This window comes from Equus asinus, chromosome 10 (assembly GCF_041296235.1).
Source record: "Equus asinus isolate D_3611 breed Donkey chromosome 10, EquAss-T2T_v2, whole genome shotgun sequence".
Lineage (NCBI taxonomy): Eukaryota > Metazoa > Chordata > Mammalia > Perissodactyla > Equidae > Equus > Equus asinus.
In genome coordinates, this window is record NC_091799.1 from 38816703 (window position 1) to 38824929 (window position 8227).

General features: G+C 37.3%; 1 pseudogene; it reads right to left on the reverse strand.

Annotated features, from left to right (window-relative positions):
* Window positions 1-585: 585 nt before the first annotated feature.
* On the reverse strand, window positions 586-7861 carry LOC106830465 (olfactory receptor 13C8-like; annotated as a pseudogene).
* Window positions 7862-8227: the final 366 nt, after the last annotated feature.

Here is an 8227-nt window from a genome sequence, read left to right on the forward strand (position 1 = left end):
TAACGATGTCCTCTGAGTTGTAGTTCCCTGCTGAGGTGTAAATATCCATTGTATTTTATATTCCCGTGAGAGATTACCAGGCTACAAGATAGCCAATAGAAAAGAAATAACATCTTCCAAGGTCAACTGGCCTCTTGGGAACCACAATGTTTTCATGCCTAGAGGTCATATAAAGTAAAAATTGTTCTTTGTCTGTTTGTTAAAGAGATGGATAGGAAGGTCTTTTAGCAGTGAAAAAAGCTGAGATATATGATGAGGTGATGGGAAGTGCCTGAATTTTTGGAGTCTGTTTAGAGCTCCAATCCCCACAGTGCCACCTCCTAAGTGTGTGACCTAGGGCCATTTGTATAAGTTTTTGGGACTCCACATCCCTTACTGTATAAAACACGAATATCTTAGGGGTTTTATGAGGATAAAATGTATCTGCAACATAAGTGATGTTTAGTGTGCTCCCTTCCCTGACCTACAGAAGACATTAGTCACTGAAATGGTTGCTTCATTTTTAATTAATCTGAAACAGAGAAGAGGGCGCTTCCTTCCTTTTCCCATTTCTCTGGAAACCTCATGGGTATTGTTTAAGGAGAGTCATAAGAATTTCCTATCTGGGCTCAGTAAAATTATTTCTCTTTTATGTTTATTTAGGGTCTTACTGAGCCTATGACAACTTTGGATTTACCACTGATACCTCTCCAGCCTGTCCTGCATGAGCGATTCCCAAGTGAACTGGGTCATCCTTCCTAGCTCCACATTAATATCTCTGATAGCAACAAGGTCCATATCTCCAATTTCCTTTCTTAGAGATAGGCTATTCCCTTTTAGGCTTATTGATGTTCTCCCTTTGTGATCTTGCTGAGTCTACATAGCAGTGCTTCTTTTTCTACCTCTTAGGTGCCTACTTGCCTCTCCTTTTAGTGGTTCCACTTCTTGCTTCCCTAAAAAGTGGGGTGGAGTTAGTAATGGTGCTCTGCTTTTCTCATATACTGCAAAGAGATTACCAACAATATATGATTCAAAAATCACACCTCCTACAGCACCAAATGGAATGTGCTTCATTAGTGTTTAAATATGGATCTTCATATACTGGCTAGATGCCATCAACCTAGTGATCTACCATCACCACAAGCAAACCTGGTTATATATGAATTCTCCCAATTCCTCTGGCTCCTTGGTGTTTTAAGCTAAGATCCTTTCTCTAGCGTAAGAGAAGTGCTGTAAAATGCTGATGTGTGAACTGGTACATTTATTCCTCACAACAGATGTGAAACTGAGGTTCAGAGAAGTTAAATTACTTGCATAGGCTAGTAGAGTAGTAGAGTAGATCTGGAGGTGTGATTCCAATCTAAACAGTTTGACTTTGCATCCAGTCTCCTAACCAGTTATGTTTTCTGCTTCCCTTGATAAACCAAAAATTCTCACACCCTAAGAATTCATCTTCCCCAAAGTGCATCACACTGAAAAACCATGACCCTAGGTTTATTGAGCAATTTTCTGGTTGGTTAAAACACTTGGTTCCTGCTGATTACTATCTGTTACCTGTAAATACAGGGATATCAATGAGTTTCTCAAGAGGATGATGCAATAGTGTGATCAAGAGCACGTCAAAGTGTTATCCACTCTTGTTCATGGCCTTTGCCACAATCACTAAGGACTTGATCATCACAGTCCCCTGAACTCATCTATCTATCATTTTAACAGCTCTGGAGAAATTCTGAAGTTAAATCTAGTTAGGATATCTTAAGTTTCTTGCCCTCTAATATTTGTGGATAAATTTTCCTGATTCAGATGGAACTGGACTTCAGGATATTTTCCTCCTGATTAATAGACAGTAAAGGAAATAATGTCAAGACTATGGTCTGAAAACTAGCTGTCTCACTTAGAACCTGTATGATCCTAATCTCTTCATCTATAAATAGAGAGCAATGAGATATATTTTTCAAGATTATTGTGAAGATTTAGTAAGAAATAATTAGATGTAAATATAGAACATAATGCCTTGCATTTTGGCTTTGCATTCAAATTCTCTAGATAGTTCCTTATCCTTATCTTTATTTTCTTTTTGTTTCCTTCCTTCTGTCTTCCTTATGAAGCCAAGTTTCTCATAGAATTGAAGTATGAACATTTCCCTCAGGAAACGTCTTTCTCTACCTAGCAAATTTTAATTTGCAGTGTTCAATTAGATTTCGTTTCTTAGCAAGGTTGCTATTGAAAATATTTTACAAATTCTGAGACAGCTACCACCCAATCAGAATGGACACTAACTGTGAAGAACCTGTACAGCTATGCAAACACGTACAAGCTCAGATCTGGTTATAATTTTTTGCCTGTAGTTTTTTTCCGATCTATAAGCAATGCTGAGATTTAGCTGGCCTACATTAGTATGGCCGAATTGATTTTTTTTATGGCAGGCATTCATTCTGATGCATTGGAGCACTTGCTATAGAATTTGTTAAATATTTTGAATATCACCTCTAGTTATTAGTCATTTAGAAGAGTGTTTTAATTATCTCATGTTTTAGAGCTTTTTAATTAATTACTGTTAATTTAATTGAGAGAATATGGACTGTTTAATATAATTTCTTTGTAATTTGCTGGTTCTTGTTTTCAGCCTAAGAAAATATCAATTTTTATACATGTTCCATATGTGGATTAGAAGAAGGTTTATTTCACAATAGTTGAGTTGTTAAGTTTGTTAATTGTTTTATTCAAATAAAGGACTTCCCACATCTTGGTTGTGACTTCAGATATTTCTTCATTGCTGGAACTAGATTTTCTCTTTGTGAAGTTGGGGAAATACTAGCTTTTGAAGAGTTATCATGAGGGTCCAATAATATGATCTTGATAAATTATTTTGGAAATTAAATGTACCTTCCTGAAGATATTTTTTAATTCATTATTTACTTACTTATGTATGAATTCAACAAATTTATAGAAATAGTACAGTATGTACAAGGTAGAGAGCTTAGGTGGGTGCTAGGTATGCATTGGTGAAAGAAAAGAATTATACCTCTGTGTCTTTCTCTCAAGGTCCTAAGTTTATCCCTTATCACATATATTTCAGAGTTTGGTAAACTACTCAATGTTTTCCTTTTATATGATCATATGATTATTATATAATTTTGGATTATACTAAAGAGATTTTCATAATCTATGTTTTAGAAACAAGAGAGAAACTGCAGAAGACACACAAATGTCCTTCTCAGGACCTTCTGTCATTTAGTTGTGTATGGAATAGTTTGGCCAAAATTAGTGCTCACACTCCATCTGAGGCACTACATTTCTCAAGCAGAGAATTGCATATTCCATTGCTTTTAAATATACCTCAAGACAGAGTAAAGACTTGACAGGGCTATACATTTACCAGAAGTAAAAGCTGAGTGACAGATTCAAACCTCTGAGGAGTGGCAATAGTAGGCCACTGTTTGTGGGTTACAGAAAAGAAGATGTAAAAACTGAAACTAATACAGGTACCAGCTAAGGAGCTGCCATTGTCCTGATGAAGAATCATAGCTGGGGTGATGCTGACAGGAACACGAAGCAAATAGTGAAGCTCAAGACCTCTGTCTTCCTCCAACCTTCTTTTGTCTCTCTAGCAACTCTTTTTTTTTTTTCTTATTGCCATAACATCGGTTTATAACATTCTATAAATTTCGGGTGGACATCATTATATTTCCATTCTTGGGTAGATTACATCACGTTCACCACCCAAAGACTAATTAAAATCAATCACCACACACATGTGCCTAATGACCTCTTTTGCCTTTCCCCTTCCCCACTTCCCCTCTGGGAACCACCATTCCAAGCTCTGTCTCTCTGTGACGGTTTGTTGTTGTCTTTAGCTTCTACTTATGAGTGAGATCACACTGTATTTTACTTTCTTCCTCTGACTTATTTTGCTTAGCATAATACCCTCAGGGTGCACCCATGTTGTCACAAATGGCCAGATTTCATCATTTCTTATGGCTAAGTAGTATTCCATTATATATATATATATATATATATATATATATATATATATATATATATATACATATACCACATCTTCTTTATCCATTAGTCCCTTCATGGGCACCTAGGTTGCTTCTAAGTCTCTGCTATTGTGAATAATGTTGCAATGAACATAGGGATTCATGTATCTTTACACATTCATGTTTGAATGTTCTTTGGATAAATACCCAGCAGTGGAGTAGCTGGATCATATGGTAGTTCTATTCTTAATTTTCTGAGAATCTCCATACTGTTTTCCATAGAGGCTGCACCAGTTTGTACCCCCACGAGCTGTGTATTAGAGTTCCCTTCTCTCCACATCCTCTCCAACATTTGTTGTTTCCTGTCTTGTTAATTATAGCCATTATGACAGAATTGAGTTGATATCTCATTGTAGTTTTATTTTTTCTGAGGAAGATTGACTCTGAGCTAACATCTGCCACCAATCCTCCTTTTTCCTCTGAGGAAGATTGGCTCTGAGCCAACATTTGTGCCCATATTCCTCCATTTAAGATGTGGGACACGTGTAGCAGCATGACTTGATAAGTGGTGTGTAGCTCCGCACCCATGATTTGAACCAGAGAACCTCTGGCTGCTGAATCAGAACATGTGAACTTAACAGCTGCGTCATCAGGCTGGCCCCTGGATTGTATTTTTGACTTCTCTTTCTGCTAGTTTGTTATTAGTGTATAGAAATGCAACTATTTTTGTATGTTGATTTTGTATCCTGAAACTTTGCTGTAGTTGCTGATTATTTCTAATAGCTTTCTTGTGGATTCTTTAGGGTTTTCTGTATGTGGAATTATGTTGTCTGCAAACAGTGAGTGTTTTACTTATTCTTTTCCAATTTGGGTCTCTTTTATTTGTTTTTCTTGCCTGATTGCTCTTGATAAGACTTCCAATACAATGTTAAATAAGAGTCTTGAAAGTGGGCATCCTCTTCTGGTTCCTGTTTTTAGAGGGATATCTTTCAGTTTTTCTCCGTTGAGAATATTAGCTGTAGGTTTATCATATATGGCCTTTATTGTGTTGTGATACTTTCCTTCTATACCCATTTTATTCAGTGTTTTTAGCATAAATAGATGCTGTACCTAGCAACTCTTTTGGAATAATTTAGCAGAAACCTACCAGTAAAGCAGACATGTAGTTTTCAGTGTCCAAATGCTAACTCACAAAGCAGAGCACAGAAAAGTAGAGTTGAAGCTGAGAGACGATAGTGTCATAGCATCAAAATTACTCCACAAAAAGTAAGGATGAAAATTTTGTGCCTACTCAAAACATTATGACCTATTAAAGTGCACCCAATGCTAATAATAATAAGCAGCCAATGTTTATTAGACATTTAGGATGTTCTAGGCACTATTTAGCACTATGCCTGAATTATCTTATTTAATCTCATGAAGAAACAACATTTATGCGTTGATGAGAAAGGAAGATATTGTGGGCTTACTTTTGCAATTTGGAAGTAGCTGTAGTCTTTTACTTTAGATTTGTGTTCTATATTTCAACTCTCATAAACTCCTCAAAGGATTGGAAAAAAGGAATGCTTTCCTCTATTGACACATCTAAGTCAATTCTTTCTATGGAAATGGGACTTATATTCCTCACATTGACATTGCTCCACCTGGCTGCACTCTTCAGACAATAGAGATTCTCTCGGTTTTGTGCTATCTTTTTCTTATCCTTCAATGCCCAAAACCCTGTAACTCCTCAGGTCATTGAACAACTTGAGTTTTTGTCTTTTGCCACTTCTTATCCTCTTATTGCAAATTTTGTCAGTTACCAGTTCTTTCTAGTTCTCCTACTGATTAGGAGCTGTATGGTCCAATGCAGAGAAGGAAAGAAGTCCTCATTCCAACCTGATCTCAAAGGCCAAGAGGAATTCTCTGCTACCATGCCATCTCTATTTATTAGGTTAAATCTTAGGATGAATTACTAAAGGACTTTTTCAGTTATCTTTGTCTCATTATGTACCAGACCCACAAAAGTTGTGGTAGCTGGTAAATAAAATATGTTCCTCTGCATTATATTACACATCCCATAAGAAAGAAAAGGTAGTACATATGACAAGGAAGTTCACATGACAGCATGCCAATCTACTTTATTTAGAAAATATTACATTGAATCAAATCTATTTTTGAATAACCTTTGTTACCTCAGATATCACAGATATGCATTTCTACGTTAATACATACTGAAGTTCATTTATTTATTCAAAATATATTTATTAAGCATCTACTATGTGTCATATTCTATTATACTTCTTTGGGATGATGTAGGGTAAGAAGGAGACAAGTTCCTACTCTCACAGTGCTTATATGTGTGGTGGATACAAATAGTAAATAAATTAACAAATTAAAAATGAATATGCAATATTTCATGTACTGATTAACAATCACTTTGAATCATTAATTAATAATGTACTTATTTTTATGTGACAAAGTGTTTTCTGTCTTGTTTTAGTGAGGAAGATTGGCCCTGAGCTAACATCTGTGCCAATCTTCCTCTATTTTATATGTGTGACACCGCCACAGCATGGCTTGATTAGTGGTGTGTAGGTCCACACCAGGGATCTGAACCTGCGAATCCTGGGCCATGGACGTGGAGCGGGTAAACTTAACCACTATGCCACCAGCCCACCCCCACAAAGTGCTTTTTAGGACACCTTTTGCCTTTTTTATTTTCTAAAGGTTTAAGAGTGATTATGTTTTGCTGGGACTTCCTAAGAAATGTTCAATGTTTTACATTTCCATAATCATGTTTTGTAAAAACACAAGCATATTATATTTCTGCAGTTTGAACAAAAACTAATAGTAACAAATGCAACCAAAATATTTCTATCATATAGTTTTGAATGACACACAGTGAAATTGTTTTCACACAGTGATTTTCTCTATTTGAATTTTGTATCTGCAGCAGCTTGGAATACTGAGTCACATGGTGTAAAGCATGTTCCTCACAGCAGTCTTTACATCTTTGTTCCTCAGACTATAGATGAGAGGATTGACCATGGGGGTCGTCACTCCATAGGAGAGGGAGATGAGGACCTCAGAGATGCCTTGATTATCTGGACCAACAGAGCTTTTAGATCTGGGCTTTGTGTACATGAAGAAGATGGTTCCATAGAATATAATCGCCACTGTCAGGTGGGCTGAGCAGGTGGAGAAGGACTCATGTTTTCCTTCAGTGGAAGAGATCCTCAGAATAGTGGCAAGAATAAAAATGTAAGAGATGGAAAGTACCAGCAATGGAATAACCAGAAGAATCAATTTGACCCTGCCATGCTGATCACACTGATTGAAATATCAGCACAGGCCAGTTCTAGGGTAGCTAGAATTTCACAGACAAAGTAGTTAATGACATTGTTAGCACAGAATGGTAATTGTATTGTGAGAGATGCCTGCACCACGGAGTCCACAAGCCCAGCAACCCAAGATCCAGCTGCCATGGGCACGTAGGTACCTTTGCTCATGATAGCAGGGTATCTCAGTGGGTAGCAGATGGCCACATAGCAGTCAAGTACCATCATGCCTAGAAACTCACACTTTGTGGCCCCCATGGCAAAGGAGAGAAACATTTGCACCATGCACCCGGAGAAGGAAACTCTTTTTCTTCCTGTCATGAAGCTGTCCAGAATTAGCGGGACAAAGGAGCTTGTATAACAAATGTCCAGAAAGGAAAGATTACAGAGAAGGAAATACACTGGGGTGTGAAAGTGAGAATCACAGATGATTACAGAGATGAGGACTCCACTTCCCAGCAGGATCATCAGGTACACCCACAAAACTAGCACAAAGAAAACTGTCTGGAGCTTTGGGTGGACAGAAAGCCCAACCAGGACAAATTCTGTCAACATGGAATCATTGGTTCTCTCCATATTACATATGCCCTTTCTCCAACAGGCACTCTGTGGATGATAGAACAGAAATTTGTTAATACAGTGTCTGCAAGAGCTTCTCTTTTAAGAATCATATTCTGTGTTATCATGGTTCTCTATTTAGATACAACAATATAGCCATGAGAGAATTTTTTTACTATGAATCCAGGCCACTAGAGCAGGAATCCTAGCCTGATTTCCTCAGGGTTAAGAGAGAAGATATTTGATTATAGGACATTTGGATCCTAAACAAGTTTATTACCATTCTTACTAGTTCTGCCTCTTAACACATTGACTGCAAATCAGTGCCCCAGAGTCTGGAGGCAGCAGAAAGATGGGCTTTATTTGGCAGTGAATCCTGTACCA